Source organism: Phyllobates terribilis, unplaced genomic scaffold (genome assembly GCF_046119375.1).
Source record: "Phyllobates terribilis strain yellow unplaced genomic scaffold, ASM4611937v1 Scaffold_2__4_contigs__length_985480577, whole genome shotgun sequence".
Taxonomy (NCBI): domain Eukaryota; kingdom Metazoa; phylum Chordata; class Amphibia; order Anura; family Dendrobatidae; genus Phyllobates; species Phyllobates terribilis.
The window spans coordinates 233373668-233393929 of NW_027362762.1; positions in this window are offsets into that span (position 1 = coordinate 233373668).

Below are 20262 nucleotides of genomic sequence, written 5' to 3' on the forward strand. Positions count from 1 at the left end.
ACTCAGCTTTACAAAAAAAAAGTCTCAGCGCGTTCTGAGCAGTCCGTTCTGCGCATAATATACACGTGTAGTGCACACCTAGTGATCTCTCCAGATGCACTCTACATTTTAGAATAGACTGTGCACCAAAATTAATCAATATAAAGCCATTTTTATGGTGCGCAGATCTCAATGCATACCTCCGGTAGAGCGCGTGTACGACCCCATTGAAATAATTTAGGAAATAAATCAATTAATATACAATAGTAGATGCAATAAATAGACCCAACTGAGGTTATAACTCCTTTATTTCACTGAAAATATGGCCTCACAGCGGTAAAAAACGATGTTGGGTCACTATGACCCGAACACAAGTGTAACTTTTTGCGTGTAGCAAAATGTAAACGAAAAAAAAAAAAATAAAAATACTCATAGGTAGGTCCCCCCAAATGAGGAAATGTCAAGGAGTCTCAAGTTTTAGAGACTTACAGAAAAAAATCTACAGGGCCGCAAAAAGTCTGCTCGGGTCACTGTGACCCGAACAGAACTTTAGGGTTAATCCAGGATTCATTGTTTTCAGTTGATCATCTCTACTGTAATCTGGCCTGAGACGCCTAAAAACCTCCGAATATAACATATACTACTCACCCTTATCTCTGGGACAGACGGTCCACTCTCAATATAGGTATCCTGTACATCGTCCAAATCAGTAACTAACAGGCTCTATTCTCTTTACAGGCACCTACAAGCTCTGGATCCCTCAGAAGCTTCTTAACCTCCCCTATATGCACCAATGAAGTGAATCTGTGCCATCAACAGTACTCTACCCCATATTCTTGACATTTTAAGTCTTCTTTATTTTCATTTTTATTTTAATTTTAATTTTAATCAAAATAAACAGTTATTTTATTAACTACAAAACCATCTCATTCCTCTTTATCTCCTGGCCTCAGTGCACTAGCACAGTAGTTGCCATATTAATTAATAATCTCCATTTTTCTATGGGGTATATGGTACCCCTTACTACTTGCTGCAAGTGTTACTGAGTGTATTTACCAGCGCCCCTAGCCCTACTTTTATTCAAATTGAACACTGCATCCTTAAGGATGTTATATGCTTTTGTTTTGGAACCAAAGAACAATATTTTTTTACTGAAAAACTGTATAACACAACTTGTGTTTTAAATGAAAATATTATTCACTTGAGCCAGAAGCTACAAACCTATTCATAGTTAAACATACTCACAGCTTTGGTGGTTCCAATTATCTGGTGTGACAATGAGTGACTACTCATGGACAAGCTGTAAGTCAGGGTAGTCAAGGAGTCTGAGGTCAAGGACCAGGAGTGTAGGTAATAAGCAGAGGAAAGAGACAAAGGCATAGTCAGGTTTGAAGTAAGAATACCGGGAGAATAATGAATCAGAGCAAAGGGGCACAGAGAAACAAAACACACAGAGTTGAATCTACATCTGGCAGAGATCTGGGTCTGACAGTGCAGCTAAATGGCTGGGCAATCTCCTGGGAAATGGAATATCTGAATGCAGCCTAGCACCTCCAAGTCTTAGACTAGACTGCCAAGCTTTTAATCAAAGCACTGACAGCTCAGCCCTCTTCTGCACCAAACTGGATGACTGGGGTGTCAAACAAAGCACTGATAGCTTCAGCAAACCTCTGCACCAGATTGGACAGCTGAGCTGTCAGAAGCTGCATTCCAGACACATTGAGTTGTGGAATTGTGACATCTGGCCTAAAAGTCTGTAAGAGCAGCTACAATCCTGCAAAACAGGTCAAAAAACATTGTTGCAACAAAACATTCTGTGAATATACATTGTTTCCAACATTCATCAGCATTACAGATAAATTACAAACCCTTCCTCAAAAAGGAGAAGATAGTTTTATAAGTGTTAACACTGTTACGTATTAAATTTGGATCATTAAACTTAACAAGATTAAAAGGAAGCACAAAATATAACATACTGAAACAAAAAAACCTCTATTATGAAAATAAAGAGCTTGTTTACAAAATCATCTTAAAATCCCAACACCGAACACTAAAATACTATTACATTTTTAAGAAGATTTAGTAGCAGATGTGTGTGGAAATTTGTTATAAACTAGGTCATTAAAGTGAAAGAAAGATTGATGACAAAATTGTATTTTGTGGCCAATTTAATCTTTTCAAAATAATACAGACAGTATTGCTATTATAAGCATTTTTTATGTTAGAATCTAAGATTTTATTATTTGTTTTAAAATATTAACAACTGATTTACTCATTGGAATATGAAAGTGGATGTTAAATGTTGTTTAAACAGTACATTATTCACATTTCAGTCTATACTTTATACTGATTTTTCCCACATGGTAATATATGTAGTGTAGAGAAACAAATTTTTTTAAAGGGATTCCAATAGTTTGAAGACTCAGTTTAGACTAGACTCGAGATTTGCGCATTGATTTTCAATGGATGGACTTTGAGTCAAATTTCCTCAAATTTATTTTACAATGTGAACACTTTGAGATTCAATTTGCAAAGTTCGCAAAAAAAAATGCTTCCGGTTCCATTTCCCCCAATGCTTAAGCATTGGAGAGTGGGGGGCTGCAAATGTTTTGTGTGGTCATTCATGCTTCCCTATAATGCCCTGGAACTATGACATCACATTATCTAAGTTTAACAAAAGATTATCATACCTTGTATGTTCAAGGCCAGTAGATGAGTCATCCGAGATCATTGACTATTCTGATCATATTCAAGCAATATCTCTTTCTCTTCATCCTGCTCACACTTTATCCCCTTAATCCTCCGTCAGGTGCTTATGATCTGACTGGCACAGCTAAATTAGTTTTGTTTCTCTCACCTCTCCAAATTATGAGAAAATCTCCCCCCTCCCAGTTGTTTTCTGTCTTTATTTGCTCTTTGAAACCTAATCTCACAGTGTTACAGCAGACCTTCTGAAGAGCTGATCTGACCTTTGTGGCTTCTCATGCTCACTGCCCCTGAACTCGGCTCACATTTGAAGGTTAGTATTTTCTTTTTTTGTTCATCACAATTGTTTATTTAGCTTGTTTTATGAATGAATAATGCAAAGTTTGAGGAAATAAGTATGATTTTCTTAGAAAAAAAGAGGATTTCTTCTAAGGCACAATGTTTAGTAATAGTTATGTCATGAAAATTGGAGGCTATTTTTCGGTAGTTGAGAAATTTGGTACTTTTTGTTTTATCATGTTTATGGTTATTAAATGGGTTTTAGCATGTGATTTTTTCTACTCTCATTTAATACATCCCTATTAAGGTGACTGATTACTTTTAGAATCCTGAAATTGAGATAATTAGATATTATAGGAGTTTTTATAACCTGCGCCTGAACTCGGGAGTGCCAGAGGTGTGCCTGATGGAGAGTTAACTATGTTAAACATGTATTTTCAGAATAATCAGAAACTTTCCAATAAGGCAAATTGCAGAATATTGATTCCATGCAAATCTTAATTTTGTTTTTCAATATTTTTCTTAGTATTAAAATGTTTTATATATGGGGAAGGGCGTTTAAGGAGGAAGGGAAGGGAAGGGAAGAAATAGATTGGAAGAGGGAAATAAGGGAGAACTCAAAGATGTGTACATGGTAATCCATGAATAATGACATAAATTAAATTAGAAAATAATAAAAATTACAAACGCTTGTAAAATATAAAGTTATCATTGTCTAGGGAACTGCTAGATCCGTATTGAAACTGAATATGATAATATTTAATATGATAGAAATAATAATATAAAATTATTATTCCTAGTAGTGCTTATATAAATCAAGGAAATTTATTGGTCCAACATGTCCATTTTTTTGAGTTTGTTTAAACAGTTGTTATTAATGGCGAATCTGTACTTATATGATTTATGAAGCGAAATTCTATCTAGGATGTCTGAGAATTTAGGAGGATCCGGTTGTTTCCAATTAAATGCAATTGCATTTTTTACTACTAAAAAGATATGGATAAGAAATAGTCTTTCAAATGGCCAGATGTTCTCCATTTCCAATGAAAGAAGGGCCATTTGTGGAGTGATTATAGTAAGGTTTTTGGTCAAATTTTTTATTAGAGTAGAGGTTTGAGCCCACAATTTTTTAATTTTCGGACACTCCCAGAAAATATGAAGCAAGTTTCCTTGCAGAACACAATTCCTCCAGCACAAAGGCGAATTATTTAGGTCTATATGTGCAAGCCTTGTGAGTGTGTAGTACCACCTGGATAGAATTTTATAGTAAGCTTCATGTAGTGGCATGGATATATTTGAAGCATATGAAAAATTTATGGTGTCTTCCCATGCCTCTAACTGGAAGGAGGTTTTAAAATCCTTTTCCCATCTGATAATGTATGGACATTTGATCAGCACATTGTCATTGTTAAACCAATTATAGATACCTTTGAGTCTCCAAAAAATTCTATGGTTAATGTTACATATAAGGTTCGTAATTGTTTCCGATATTAGTAGGTTATTTGAGAGGAAGGTTGAAACGCAGTCTTTTACAATAGTGTAGTGAAGAAAATCTGAGGAGGATAATTTAAATCAGTTTTTTAAATCTTTAAATAGGATGACATTTTTCCCATCATGAATATCTTTAATCTTTTTTTATGCCTAGATCTGACCAGTGTGAGAGGGTTGTCTTTTTATATAGAGAAACTATAAATGTAAGGAGGAAATTATTTATGCTGTTGAATTTATGAGAGTTTTTTCTGCTTTTGGATAATTTCTTCCAAGCATAAATGGCTTCATTGAATATTGGATGTGATGGATCATTGTAGTACTTTTTGAAAAGGTGTTTGTAAAGTAGGTCACCCCATAGAAGATTATTATTTAGCATAGTTTCTAAATCAATCCATGCTGGTGCGTTCTCTTGTTTCAACCAGTATATGCTCTGTGTTAGGGGGGCGGTTGCAGACAATTTTATTAAAATGGAACGCAACCGACCCCGGGGTCCGCGATGCAGCCCGGAGGACTGCTGCCAAACACTTCCCGGGTGGAAAGTAAAGTAATAAACTTAAATATTAATCCCCTCCATGTTACTGCACACAGGAAGGGTATAGCGGTTCGCTCTATCTCCGTTAACTGCACGGGAGAAGGAGCAACAGGGATAGCACCTACTTAACTGAAAAACCACTCCGTGTTAAAGCACACGGAGCGGGCTTCAGCGATTCGCACAATCTCCAAGAACCACAGGGAGACGTGCGTTTACCAGAGAGTGGTTTACATTTTCCTGCACATAAGAACAGAGACCAGACACCCCGTTCTGCAAGAAAAAATGGTGGTTTGTAATCTTTCAGTGAATCTGAACACAAGTCATCATTTCTCAAAAGCTAGTAGAACTGACAAGTTGGTGTGGTTGTTAGAACCCTCCTGTTGTTTTTTTTCTATTTTGTTGATCACATGACTGCCTATATAATCCAGCTCTGCCCTTCTGGCATTGCTGGACTTTTGTGTTACATTTACTCTTAAGCTAGCCAGGTGCCTTGTACTTTACTCTGTAGTTTGCTTGGTCTTTTGACCACTAGTTCTTTTTGTTTGTTTGTTTGTCTTTACTCTGCTACAATTTCTGCTAGGAGGTGTCTGTTAGGTGTCAGTCTGGTGCTGGATTTTAAATGGGTCCAGGACCTTCTGTTGTCTCCCATTTCAATCCAGCCAGGGCTGATGCTGCTCAGCATCACAGTCAGCCCCATCGCCTAGCTGGTCCACGAGCCCTGTTTGTCTCCCAGGTAGTTGTGCCTAGCAATATTAAGCCTGGGTTGCAGAGTGAGACAGGGCTTGTGGAATCTAAGTCCAGGTTTTGCCCCACTGAGCATGTCCGTGACCTGGCGGTTCATGATTGGTGGGTTGGCACCCACCTGACCCAGTGACCAGGCACCGCCTGATTGGTTCAGGAGTAACGTCACCAATAGCGCGTCGGTGGGTAGGGCTTAGTCATTAAAAGGCCCGCCCACAAAGATGGCGACGCGCTCAGATCATTTGAGCTAGCTGTTTGTGGTGTGCACGCTTTCTCTGGGCTCCTCTAAGAGCCTTAGCTTTAGTTAGGCAGGTCAGATTAAGTAGGCAGGTAGCTTCACCTTGCAGACTGGTTCTGACCAGGGGGTTCACCGTACACCCCGAGCCGCCTGTGAGCTATATAGAGTGGGTTGGCTCAGTCCGGTAGCTCGCCGGCAGAGTGCTCGAATACACGGCGGGAATCACACCCGCACGCTAGCGTCTTTTCCTATAGCGTAGCGCCTGTGTCGAAGACAGGGCTCCTGCTCCTAGTCCGGTCACACGACTCTCTGCGGTTCTTGGAGATTGTGTGAACCGCTTTAGCGCCAATCCCCATAGCGTAGCGTCTGTATCAAAGACAGGGCTACTGCTGTTCCCACGGTCGCACGTCTCCCTGCTGTTCTTGGAGATTGTGCGAACCGTCTTACCCTTCCGTGTGCCTTAACACAAAGGGTTAAGATACTTGTTAGGTGCGTCGCCGGTTGCTCTCTCCCTCCGTGCAATTAACGGAGATAGGGCGTACCACTTTACCCGTTCCTGTGTGAATTAACACGGAAAGGTTTAACATTTAAGTTGTCATTTGCCTTTCCACCCGGAAAGTGTTCAGCAGCAGTCTTTCAGGCTGCATCGCGGACCCCCGGGTCGGTTGCGTTCCATTAAAATAAAGTTGTCTGCAACAGCCCTCCTAACAGTGTCCAACTACTGTATATCCCAGTCCTTAGTTCTTGTAGGGACACCTCCCTTATATCTATTGGTCTGCGTTCAGACTAGCCGAGGACTTAGGCAGGTCTGTTCACGAGGAACAGGTCCCCCCCTGCATCGGAGGGAATCAGCTTAGTCCTATTGTAGGGACAGTTTTCTTATCTTTCCTTAGTGCTTGTAGCAGTTCATAACAGTAAGTCCAGCCAAAAAATCAAACACTCTAAGGAAAGAAATCCAGATATCAGCATGGTGTCGGTTCAGGAGTTGGCGCAACGCCTGCAGGGACTGTCTTTGGAGGTGGCCGAGTTCCAGCAACACGTGAGTAGCTGTCCTGGAGCGCATTTTGTCGAACCGAAGGTAGGACTGGCAGATTTTTTTTATGGTAAACAGCAAGATTTTGTTTCTTTTAAAAACGCTTGTTTATTATATTTTCGTTTAAGACCCAGATCCTCAGGGAATGAATCATAGCGCATTGGGTTTATAATGTCACTTTTGCGCAAAGAACCACAGGGATGAGCCTTTTCTCTACAACCTAATGATCCGTGTTCTAGATCTGTGGAAGATTTATTTTTCTGCTATGGGGTTGTTGTATGATGATCCTGATCGAGTCTCATCTGCTGAAACTGAATTAAGACGTTTGAAGCAGGGATCAGGTGATGTGGAAAATTATTGTACATACTTCAGAAGATGGTCGGCTGAAGTGGAATGGAATGACTCGGCATTAAAATGTCTGTTTCTTGCTGGTCTAGGTGAAAGGGTTAAGGATCTGCTGATTGCCTTCCCAAAACCTGGAACCTTGCAGGAGGCAATGCAATTAGCTATACGTGTGGACAGGAGACTGCGTGCTAGGATTAATGAAGAGAAATCTACTGCTATGGCTGCTCCTAGTTTTCAGAGGGTCTGCTCGGAAGGTGGAGAACCGATGGAGATTGGGGCGATGTCACCCCACTCTCAGGAAAAAGACCGCAGGTTTGCTAAGGGATTATGTTTTTATTGTGGTAAATCTGACGACTTTATTAAGAACTGTGTGCTTCGTTTGAACAAAGAAAAAAAAAAGAGGTCAGTTACCCGTATAGCTTGTTTAAACTCAAAAGGAGTATTTCTTTCTGGAAGCACCTCATTCCAGGAGGAGTTGATTGAATTTCAGGTATTTGTGGATTGTGGTTCTACACTCAATGTGATTGATGAGGGATTTTTGGAAAAAGTTAAATTAGAATCCAAACTTTTGTCATCTCCTATTTCTGTGGTTGCTGTTGATGGCTCTCCCTTGAAATGTATTACTCACAAGGTTTTTGAATTTCCCCTCACCATTAATGGTATTCACCAAGATAATTTGGATTTTGCGGTATTAAATAATTTGCCTTCTCCAGTGGTTTTGGGGTTACCTTGGTTAAAATTGCACAATCCTGTACTGGACTGGTCTACCAATGAAATTAAGTCTTGGAGTCCTAAGTGTTATGATAAATGTTGTAACGGTCGCATTGCTGCTGTGGAAAGAGGGGAATTACCTGTACGCATTCAGGATTTTTGGAAGTTTTTTTCTGAGGAGGAGTCGCAAGTTTTGCCTCCTCATAGGGACTATGATTGTACTATTGAGTCTGTCCCTGGAGCTAGTCTTCCCAAGAGTCGCTTATTTAATCTTACTATCCCTGAGAGAAAGGCCTTGGAGGAATGCATACAGACAAGCTTGGCCTCCAGTCACATTAGACCTTCTAAGTCACCTGAGGCTGTTGGATTTTTTTTTGTAAAAAAAAAGGACGGCGGTTTACGTCCATATCTGGACTTTCGCGAAATTAATAAAATTACAGTACGCAATTCCTACCCACTGCCATTAATTCCTGACTTGTTCAACCAGTTAGTGGGGGCCAAGTGGTTCTCTAAAATTGATCTCCGGGGGGCATACAATTTATTACGTATGAAGGAAGGTGATGAGTGGAAAACTGCTTTTAACACTCCGGTGGGTCATTTTGAGAATCTGGTTATGCCTTTTGGTCTTACCAACGCACCAGCGTTTTTTCAGAACCTTATTAGTGACATCCTAAGACCGTTGATCGGTAAGAATGTGGTGGTGTATTTGGATGACATTTTGATTTATTTATTCGCCGGATCTGGAGTCTCATTGGCAGAGCGTACGTGAGGTATTGCAGTTGTTAAGTGACAATTCACTTTTTGCTAAGCTGAAGAAATGTGAGTTCGCTGTGCAGAGAATTAGTTTTTTGGGCTACATTAGCTCCAACGAGGGCATTGAGATGGACCCGGTGAAGGTTCAGGCGGTGCAGGAATGGCCTAGGTCTATTGGTTTGAAATCGATACAGAGATTTTTGGGTTTCGCCAATTATTACAGAAAATTTGTTAAGAATTTTTCTATAATTGTTAAGCCGCTGACCAATCTCACCAGGAAAGGTGCGAATACGGTCCAGTGAACTACTGAGGCCATTGAAGCTTTAGTGTATCTCAAGGAGAGGTTCAGTTCTGCCCCCATCCTTATGCAGCCTGATGAGAGCAAGCCTTTTTTGGTCGAGGTTGATGCTTCTTCGGTGGGTGTCGGTGCTGTTTTGTCTCAGGAAAACAAGGATGGAGTACATCCCTGTGCTTTTTTTTCAACATTTTTTTCTGAGACTGAACTTAATTACGATGTCGGTAATCGGGAATTGCTGGCGATTAAACTCGCATTTGAACATTGGCGTCATCTCTTGGAAGGTGCTAAATTTCCCATTCAGGTTTTCACTGATCATAAGAATCTGATCTATCTTGTTGCTGCCAAGCGCTTGAATGCCCGTCAGGCTAGGAGGGGACTTTTTTTTTCGCGGTTTAATTTTTCTGTTACTTACATCCCGGGTACAAAGAATGTAAAAGCTGATGCTTTATCTCGCAGTTTTTCTTCCATGGTTGTTACCGAGGAGGAGAAGAGCATTTTACAGGAAGGTGTTGTGATAGCTGCATTGGACTCCGTTTTGGAAGATGGGATTCTGAAAGCCCAGGAGGATGCCCCATATAACATTCCCCATGGGAGGTTGTTTGTGCCTAGGAACTTTAGGAGAGATTTGTTTGAGGAGTGTCATGAGTCTCGGTTGGCAGGTCATTCAGGAATTTCGGAGACTAAGAGACTTGTAGGTCGCAGTATTTGGTGGCCTGGGTGGCAGAAGGAAGTCATTAAGTGGGTGCGTCAATGTACTGTGTGTGCTAGATCTAAGTCTTCACATGCTCCTGCTGCCGGGTTGCTTTGTCCTCTGGAGGTTCCTAGTGCACCTTGGATGCATCTTTCTATGGATTTTATTACTGACCTTCCTGCCTCTGAGGGTTTCACTGTTATCTGGGTGGTCTTGGACCGTTTTAGCAAGATGTGTCACTTGGTTCCCTTCATCAAACTGCCCTGCGCTAAGACACTCGCTAAGGCTTTTGTTAAGGAAATTGTCAGGCTCCATGGCGTTCCTACTGACATTGTTTCTGATAGGGGACCTCATTTCGTGGCTCGTTTTTGGCATGCCTTTTGTGACAGGTTGGGAGTTCATTTGTCATTTTCATCTGGATATCATCCTGAGTCTAATGGACAGACAGAAAGAAAGAACCAGGATGTTGAACTGTTTTTGCGTTGTTTTGTGGCTGACAATCAAGAGGGGTGGTTTGAGTTTCTGCCACTGGCTGAATTTGCTCTTAACAACCATACATCCTCTTCTGCTTGGTGTACTCCTTTTTTTTGTTGTACTGGGAGACATCCGTCGTTTGAGTCATTCTCCAAATTTGATATCGGCTGTGCCGGAGGAGGAGAATTTTTCCGGTGATTTGGAGAGAGTTTGGACTGATGTACGTCATAACCTTCAAGAGGCTAACAAAAAATCCAAGATGTACTTTGACAGGAAAAGTCAAGAGGTTTTGTTTACGGTTGGTGACATGGTTTGGTTGTCCTCTAGGAATCTGCGGTTGAGGATTCCTTCTAAGAAATTGGGCCCGAAGTTTGTAGGTCCGTTTAAGGTGCTTCAGGTAGTTAACCAATCTGCTGTTAGGTTGGAGGTTCCTACCTCCTAGAAGATTAATCCGGGGTTTCATGTTTCCTTATTGAAAAAAGCTGATGTTTCTGATAGGGACGCCACTGTCTCTGTTCCTCCGGTGGTGGAATACGGTGAATATGAAATTTCTCGCATTCTTAAGTCTAGATGGCATAGAGGGTGATTGCAGTATCTCTTCGCTTGGAAAGGTTTCGGTCCTGAGGATAACTCCTGGGTAAGGGCGGATGATGTCTCTGCTCCTAGACTTGTCGAAGCGTTTCACAAGAGGTTTCCTGATAGACCTGGGCCTTGAGGATCCGGAGGATCCTCATAGAAGAGGGGGTACTGTCAGAACCCTCCTGTTAGTTTTTTTTCTATTTTGTTGGTCACATGACTTTCTGCCTATATAATCCAGTTCCGCCCTTCTGGCCTTGCTGGACTTCAGTGTTACATTTACTCTTTAGCTAGCCAGGTGCCTTGTACCTTACTCTGTAGTTTGCTTGGTCTTTTGACCACTAGTACTTTTTGTTTGTTTGTCTTTTGTTTGTTTGTCTTTGCTCTGCTACAATTTCTGCTAGGAAGTGTCCAACTATATCCCAGTCCTTAGTTCTTGTAGGGACACCTTCCTTATATCTATAGGTCTGCGTTCAGACTAGCCGAGGACTTAGATGGGTCTGTTCGCAAGGAACACGCCCCCCCCTGCATCGTAGGGAATCAGCTTAGTCCTGTTGTCGGGATAGTTTTCCTATCTTTCCTTAGTGCTTGTAGCAGTTCATAACAGTGGTAGCGACTGCACCATCAGCAAAGATGAGAATGAATAACCGGCAGTGTACATTTTTTTTTCTCAACACACAATGAATTGCTGTTGTCCATTACAAAGGAAAAGAAGACTTACATATAACAGAATCATCATCATCATCTTCATCATCATACCTTATTTTGCTGTCATGTGCCTTCATGTGTAAAAGAGACAGTGTTCCTTCACTGCCCTTAAGCCCAACCCAATTGAATGCCAGCCCGATATTTGTTCTGGTTCAAAATGCTACTCTCACTGACAGTCTCCCTATCCCTGAAATACAGCTTAGAATTAGAATGTTGTTCTACACCTTTTCTGACACCATGTCTTCTAAAATCAAAATCTGACTGTTCATCTCATCTTAAAAATCAAATAGAAGTGTTTATAGTGTAGTATGTTACTTAACCCCTCAGTTGCTGTGGTTTAAGGGACTATGGGGCAGAGCAAAAACAGGTTTCATTGACAAATTGGAAATTCCACTATGTGCAACATTTAGTGATTGCAGCGTCGGCGTCCCAGCCTCCTGCTAGGCAGGGACGCCGTTCCCCTCACCTCTCCGCTCCGTGCCCGGCGTCCTCCTCCTGCTCTGCTGGCAGTGCGCGCTGCTTCCCGGTCACTGTGCTTATGGCGCGCGCGCGCTCCCTCTCTCTTAAAGGGGCCGCGTGCGCCGTCCTAAGGAGTCCCCGGCCAATGGCCGGAGGATCTCACCATATACAAGGCACCATGCTTTCCAGTGCTGTCTACCTGCTTGCAATCCTGCGGTCCGACAGTCTGCCTACCAGCATCGGCCAGTCTGTCTATGGATCAGTCCGCCTACGGACCAGGAAGTACCAGCCAGATACCTGACTGATACCTGCCTGATACCTGTCTACCTGCTTGCCATCCTGCGGTCCGACAGTCTGCCTACCAGCATCTGCCAGTCAGTCTATGGATCAGTCCGCCCGTGGACCAGGAAGCACCTGCCAGATACCTGCCTGATACCTGCCTGTTACCTGCCTGCCTGCCAGCCTGTCCAGAGACTCTTACCTGCTCACCAGGGAGCGCTCACCTGCTACCCGCCTGCTAGCCTACCTGGAGGCTTAGCCGTCACTTGCTGTGACCACCTGCCTGTCCAGAGACTCTTACCCTGCTGTCACTTGCTGTGACCACCTGCCTGTCCAGACACTTTTACCCTGCTGTCACTTGCCGTGACCACCTGCCTGTCGAGAGACTCTTACCCTGCTGTCACTTGCCGTGATCACCCACCTGTCTAGAGACTCTTATCCTGCTGTCACTTGCCGTGACCTCCCGTCTGTCAAGAGACTGTCCCCGTCACTTGCCATGACCTCCTGCCCTTCTACCCAGAGACTGTCCCTGTCACTTGTCGTGACTGCATGCCTGCTTTCCCTGGGAGCCACCCGCTTCCTTACAAGGACTGCCCCTTTGTATAGTAGCTCAGAGGTTCCACCTCCCAGACCCGTGATATGGTCACGGAGGAGGTAGACTGAGCAGAACACTAACTATAGTGGATTATGTCACTATCAAAGGCTACATTATCCTGCAGTGACTGAGATGAGTGATGGGACATAACCGCTAATATGTCCTCCGCTTACTCCCCCACTAATATTCTTGCTAGAGGCAAAGTAGGCCAAATATGACATTTTGGTACTATTGCGTCTGGGATATTTCCTGCCAGGAGTGCTGATAGTGGTACTGTTACAGGCTAAAACATTATTTTCTGTGATATTAAGATTTTTTTCTCTCTATCTATCAAGTCCATTTCCCGTGCCACTTTTGGGTTTAGCATACATTTTGGACACAAAAATAATGTTTAGTTCCTTTTTAAACTTTATTGACAAAGCTATCTAGCCCTGTAAAAATATTTAACATTAACCTGAAATGCTAGACAATGCAACGGTTCAAGTGATGGTCAAAAAAGATTATTCAACTACAGCATGAAAATGTAAAGAGATATGGAAAAACAGACATGGGAAGTTAAATGTCTCAACCTACTGAAATAATTTATTTACAATTTCTTTAGATAAATCATATGAATTTGCAAAAAGGACCACATACAGTTGAAGCCAGAAGTTTACATACACTATATAAAAAGACACATATGCATGTTTTTCTCAATATCTGACATGAAATCATAATAAACCGTTTTAGGTCAATTATGATTACCATAATTTTTAATATTTGCCAAATGCCAGAATTATAAGAGAGAGAGAGAACGTTTTAAGGCATTTTTATTACTTACTGCAAAGTCAAAAGTTTACATACACTAAAGGCCCCGTCACACTAAGCGATGCAGCAGCGATCCCGACAACGATACGACCTGTCAGGGATCGTTGCTGCATCGCTAATACATCGCTGGTGAGCTGTCAAACAGGCAGGCTCACCAGCGATCAGGGGAGCAACGATATCGTGGAAAGAATCGTTCCACGATGTCCTGCTCCCGTTACCAGCCTGCTGCAAGCAGGAGCAGGCTGGTAACTATGGTAAACATCGGGTTACTAAGTGCGCGTGTGCCCCTAGTAACCCGCTGTTTACCATGGATACCACTCTGCTACGGTGCGCGGGAGCCTCCGCTCACAGTAGCAGAGTGGTATCTATGGTAAACAGCGGGTTACTAAGTGCGCGCGTGCCCCTAGTAACCCGATGTTTACCATGGTTACCAGCCAGATCGTTGATCCCGCTGGTCACACACAGCGATGTGTGCTGGCCAGCGGGAGGCCAACGACCAAAAAATGGTCCAGGACACTTTGCAACGATCAGCGACCTCACAGCAGGGGCCTGATCGTTGCAAAGTGTCACACATAGCGACATCGCTGGTGAGGTCGCTGGTGAGTCACCAAAACCGTGACACAGCAGCGATCTCGCTAGCGATATCGCTTAGTGTGACGGGGCCTTAAGATTACTATGCCTTTAAACAATTCTGGACTGCCCACCGGTATTTAAGCAGTCAGACCCAGGTCCTTTTCTGTCTGCATCTATTGTGGCGGGCTGGCACATAAAATAGTTTTAGTTTAGAAATAGGACTATCCTAAGTGGATATACCTTGTAATGATGTGGTGGCTTATAAGCTTTTTTTGATTAAAACTGTGTCAGCTAAGTACCCCATATTATTATTTCCTTATTAACTGCAGGGTATTTATTCATTTTTTTTATACTAGGTTACACAGTATCCATTTTCTCTTAGTCAGATAGATTGAGATCACTTGGACATTAATATAGCATTATAAAGGCATTATATTATATTTGCATCATAAAGCTGAACATGGGTTCAATACACACCAAGAACTCAGAGTGTTATACACATATTTTTTAAGACAGTCAGAGCATTTTATTAATATGATTAATGGCAAATTTATTCATTGCAAATATATTTTTTCTTACAGTTAACGAAGCCAGCGAATTTGATTTTCAAATGATTCACTCTATTTAGATAAATATTTTAAGTTTAAATTGAGTGATGATGATGGGTATCTCTCATATTTTGGCCTAATAACCATTATGCTTAATAACGACAGAGATCTTCTAATGGGGTAGATTCTAAATTTTATTTATCATTAGTACTTTTTCTTGATTTTCTTCACATCCACATCCAAACAACATGTGGAAAACGACACTTTGTTTACAGAAATTTACAGCAGTATTGCAATGTAGTAATGAGCTGTGAGGTTTTCACAGATGAAACACAATTATTTTACTTATTACACCTGTAAAAAGTGCACAGCCAATCATTAAATTTCTCCCTTGCAAAATCACAGCAAATCACAATAAAACCACAGGTAGTTTTTTAGAAGCGGTTTTGATGCTCATTTTAATCAGCTGCAAGGCCTGCATACACCTTATTGTTTTTGAATTTTCTTTACTGAATGCTGATGAATGCATTACTTGAACAATGCCTCCTTAAGTGGAACAGTGCCCCATGTAAAAAAAACAGCATATACAGGTGCTTCTCACAAAATTAGAATATCATCAAAAACTTAATTTATTTCAGTTCTTCAATACAAAAAGTGAAACTCATATATTATGTAGTCATTACAAACAGAGTGATCTATTTCAAGTGTTTATTTCTGTTAATGTTGATGATTATAGCTTACAGTTAGTGATGAGCGAGTACCGTAATATTCGTAATCGCCATACTCGTACTTGAGTACTTGGTAATAATCAAGGGGAAATGCGAGTCATTTTCTGCTAGACCCCTTTGGGGCCATGAGGAAAAGGCTGAAATAGATGGGAAAGTGATGAAATGGAATAGGAAGAGCCTGGAGAATATGCCTGCATGCATTTCTGACTCACATATGGTTTCTGGGAATAAGTTTGCCGCAGTAGTACGCCACTTTTACTGACACACAAGAACAACTACCAAACCTTACCTAAATTGCATTTAACAGGCCAGAAAGGTTAAGAAACAGTTTTTCCTGCACAATCACTTGTATATAAGGCTAAATAAACCAGAGAAACCCCCAAAAATATTCCTTTTAGCCTTTGTTCACACATACTGTTGTGGCTTTTTTACAATTGCCTTTTACAATTGGGAGGGCCCTGTCTTATACATTTTGTAGGTCCCTCTGTCATACATCATTTTTAGTTTGCTATTCCCCACCACTTTACAAGCACAGCTAGAACCCACCAGTGGGTATGTTGATCTTTGACCTGAGAGGCCTCAGGGGGCTCTGTAACATGCGTTTTGGAGGGACAGCTGTTACTTAGACATTTGGGTGGTCCCTCCATTATTGACACTCAGCAGAATACATATTCCATAGCAGTTTACAATGTGCCCATTGTAGCATTGGGCTTGACTCTCCTCCTCCTCCACCACCATGTGATACTGCGGCCCTAAATTCAAATGTTCAGAGGGCCTTCAGTAGGCAGGAATACTAAGTTTTATGAGAGCCCTCGCGTGGCCCTGTAATATACATTTTGAAGTGCCCTCCTCAAAAAATTTTGGAGTTGCCTCTTGTGTACATGTGAGAGTGCCTTCACTTATTCATATTGTAGGGCCCTCACTATTATTTAACTCATTTAAGGGCAGATACTACACAGAAAATGGCAAAGAGACATGAACTACTAGAAGGTAGCAGTGCGGCCTACGATCCTCAGATATGGCTGAACTATGTGAACCGGAAAAATAAAGCTGCACTAGTCAACTGGATGACGAGTTCAAATATATATCACTAGTGCAAGTCAATGGACATAGGATATATTGTGCCCCACTCCAGGATGGGTTGGAGAATTTCTCCAAATGGCTTAGAGATTTTGATTGTCAATATTCTCTAGATTACATAGCAAGAGAAGACTTCTTGATACTGTACTACTTGGTCCAGTGCAGCATGTGCATTGTATTTCCAAAAATAACTCCTGGGGCTGGGGGCTGTTTCATTGGTGCAGGAAGATTCCATTACAAGGGCCTCCCTTGACAAAAATTATCTACGATGGAGTACTGTAGTAGTTGTGGCCCTCAATTCAAGTTTTCAGAGGGCCATTAGTCGGTCTTCAACAGTCAGTGTAAATTTCTATTGAATATGTATCCCTTATCTCAGTGACAATGTGGCACAACCTGTGAGAAGGGCCTCCAATGACACATATTAGTTTGGTAGGACTACTGTACATTCCAGATTTGTCCACTGCACAATGTGCATAGGGTTTTTGAAAATTAGCCCTTTGGGCTGAGTCATGGTTGACACAGGAAGCCACCATCCCAAGGGCCTCCAATCACAAATTGTAGTTAGGCTGGAGTAGGAATACTGTCCTTGTTTGTCCACTGCACGATGTGCATAGTATTTGTAAAAATTAGCCCTATGGGCTGTGTCATGGTTGACTCGCTATTTTGTCTGTGCCTGTGACAGCTAGCTTAGCTTGTGCCATCAACCTCTGAAAATCTGTCACCAAATCCCAAAATTCCAGCCAGCAACAAAGCCTGTTGTTAAGGGACGTGGATGTGGTGTTGTCAGTGGTGCGTGAGAAGGCACTCAGTCTGTGTCATTTCAGAAGAAGTTTGATGCAACCACTATGTTCCTGGAAAATTTCCCGGTCTGGAACGTAAACGTGTGTGGAAGCAAGAAGAGTGAGAGCAGATTCTGTCTTGGATAGCAGACAAGGCCTCTACGCATTTGTCAAGCAGCAAAAAGTCTTCCATGACCACACAGTCTACTGTGGATACCCAGAAGGCTGGCCCTTCCAATCCTGAAGCTGGTTCACCTTCCTCCCGCCATTATCAGTCACAGGAAACATATGACCCCAAGCTTGGCCACTCCGAGGACCTGTTTGGTACATAAACAAAAAAGCAGCCTCGCCATATCCTATTTATATGACTCAGTCCATCTTACAATGTTGTGGGTCTCCAACCAGTAGCCATGAATTACGGCTTCACATAAGAAAATAATTTTGGTGAGTACCAAAAATAATTGAAATCCTCAATTTATTACAAAATAATTTAAAAGATCATACAGGTTGGAAATACATCTCAACGTGTTTCTGGCAAAAAGCCCTTTTTCACTGAGATGAGATGACTTGTTTGGTGTCCTTTGGTTGGCTCTGGCCTATCACCGTGCAGCATTGAAGAGGGAGAAGAGGAGTTGGTGTGCGTTGATGCTCAAATATTTGAGGACCTACGGCCAGAAGAAAGCCTCTTGGAGAAACATCATTTAATGTATCCAGAGGTGGAGACTGATGATGATGAGACACATTTGCCATCAGGTCAGCTTACAATGTCAACTGGGAAGGAGGATGAGATAGAAGATTAGGTGGTCAATGATGAGTCCACTGATCTGACTTGGACCGTTAGCATGCATAGCCATGACAGAAACACAGAGGAAGATGGATATGTAGCACAAACACAGGCACCAAGGGGTCATGGTTTGCCCAGAGTGAGAACTGGGTCAACTGTTGACAAGAGCAGCCCCTCTGTGTGCCAAGTCAGGGCTAGGGGGCATTCAGCTGCTGTGAGGAATTTTTTTTTCTCAAAGTCATTCAGAGAAAAAGATTGTTATCTGTAGCATCTGCCATACCAAGTTGAGCAGAGGCCACAGCAAAGGCAAACTGAGCACCACCAGTATGAGAAACCACATGGCAGCCAAGCACCCCAATAGGTGGGCAGAACACCAGGGTACCAAATCTGCGTCTGCAGGTCAAACCAATAATAATAATAATAATACTCTTTATTTATAAAGCACCAACCTATTCCGCAGCGCTTTACAATTCAGAGGTCAATATTCAACAGTCATAAGTAACATAGCTAAAGATAATACAATAATTAAAGCAAAAATAATGATGACCCTGCTCATAAGAGCTTATGATCTACAATGAGGTGGGGGTGACACAAAGGACAGGGGCTTATTTACAATGATGGTCCAGCCATCTTGAGGGGATGAGGGATAAAGGCTGTATAAGCTCATCACCAGCCAGTATCTGTAGTGCTTTTGGGTTCTGTGGACACTTATGCCATGTCGCCTGGGCTATGTCCTTCAGAATCTGCTGTTCAAAAAGCAGGCGCTCATACCTCCTGCCCACAAGCTGTGGTTGCTCACACACAACAAACATCAACCACATCCTCTTCCTTGTGCCAGCAAAGCATCCAATTGTCCATGCCTGAGAGCTTGGAAAGAAAGCGTAAATACCCAGCTGCGTACCCACAGGCACAAATTCTAAACTCACACAATTCCAAATTGGTAGCTGTGGAGATGTTGCCGTTTAGACTTGTGGGAGCACAGTCTTCTGTGATCTCTTGGCTGTAGCTGCCCCACGATACTGTGTTTCCAGCCGCCACTATTTTGCCCGGTGTGCCATCCCAGCGTTACACAATCACGTGTTAAACAATCTGAGCCGTGCTCTCACCAACGCCGTGACCCATCTTCCATGATCTCTTGGCTGTGGCTGCCCCACATTACAGTGTTTCCAGCTGCCACTATTTTGCCCGGTGTGCCATCCCAGCGTTACACAATCATGTGTTAAACTATCTGAGCCGTGCTCTCACCAACGCCGTAACCCATATGGTCCACCTAACAACAAACACCTGGACAAATTGTTGTGCACAAGAATGATACATTTCTGTCATGGCACACTGGGGGAACCTGGTGGAGGGTGGGACAAAGTTTCAAACTGGAACATCACACATCCCACCCACGCTAAACATAGCAGGCCCAACTTCTGTCAGGGTTTCCACCTCTTCATATTCCACTTCCTCACTCCCCTTCTCCTTCTTCTCATCCTCTGCTGAATTAACCTCTCTATCACTGCCAAGCTGGTACCTGTGCAGTTGCGCATCGGCAAAGTGGTAAGACGCTCTGCTGAAGCTGATCTGTTTAGGTCAGAAAGCACACACTGCAACAGAGCTGTGGCAAGCTTTTAAACAACAGACCAATCAGTGGCTCTCCCCGCTGCACCTCCAACCCGGTCTGGTCATCTGCGATAATGGGGGTAACCTGGTGGTGGCCTAAGAGATCGGCAAGCTGGTACATATGCCATGCATGGCTCAGGTGCTCAACCTAATTGTTAGAAATTTCTAAAAACTTTCCGTGATTTGTCGTTCCTACTTGAGAAGGTGCGCCTCATTTCCGAAATTCCTCTACTGCTTTTGCTGCTTTTACAGTGCTGGAAAAGTGCTTGAATTTGCCAAGTCACCGACTCATTTGTGACCTGCCCACGTAGTGGAATTCCATCTATGATATGTTGGCGAGGATTAGTGAACAGCAGAGGGCAGTAGCTGAATACCAGTTTCAGCATGCTGTCAGACTGAGAGTCAGCCAGCACACATAACAACTGTTGAGTGGGTGTGGATCGCTGACATTTGTGAGGTTCTTGAGA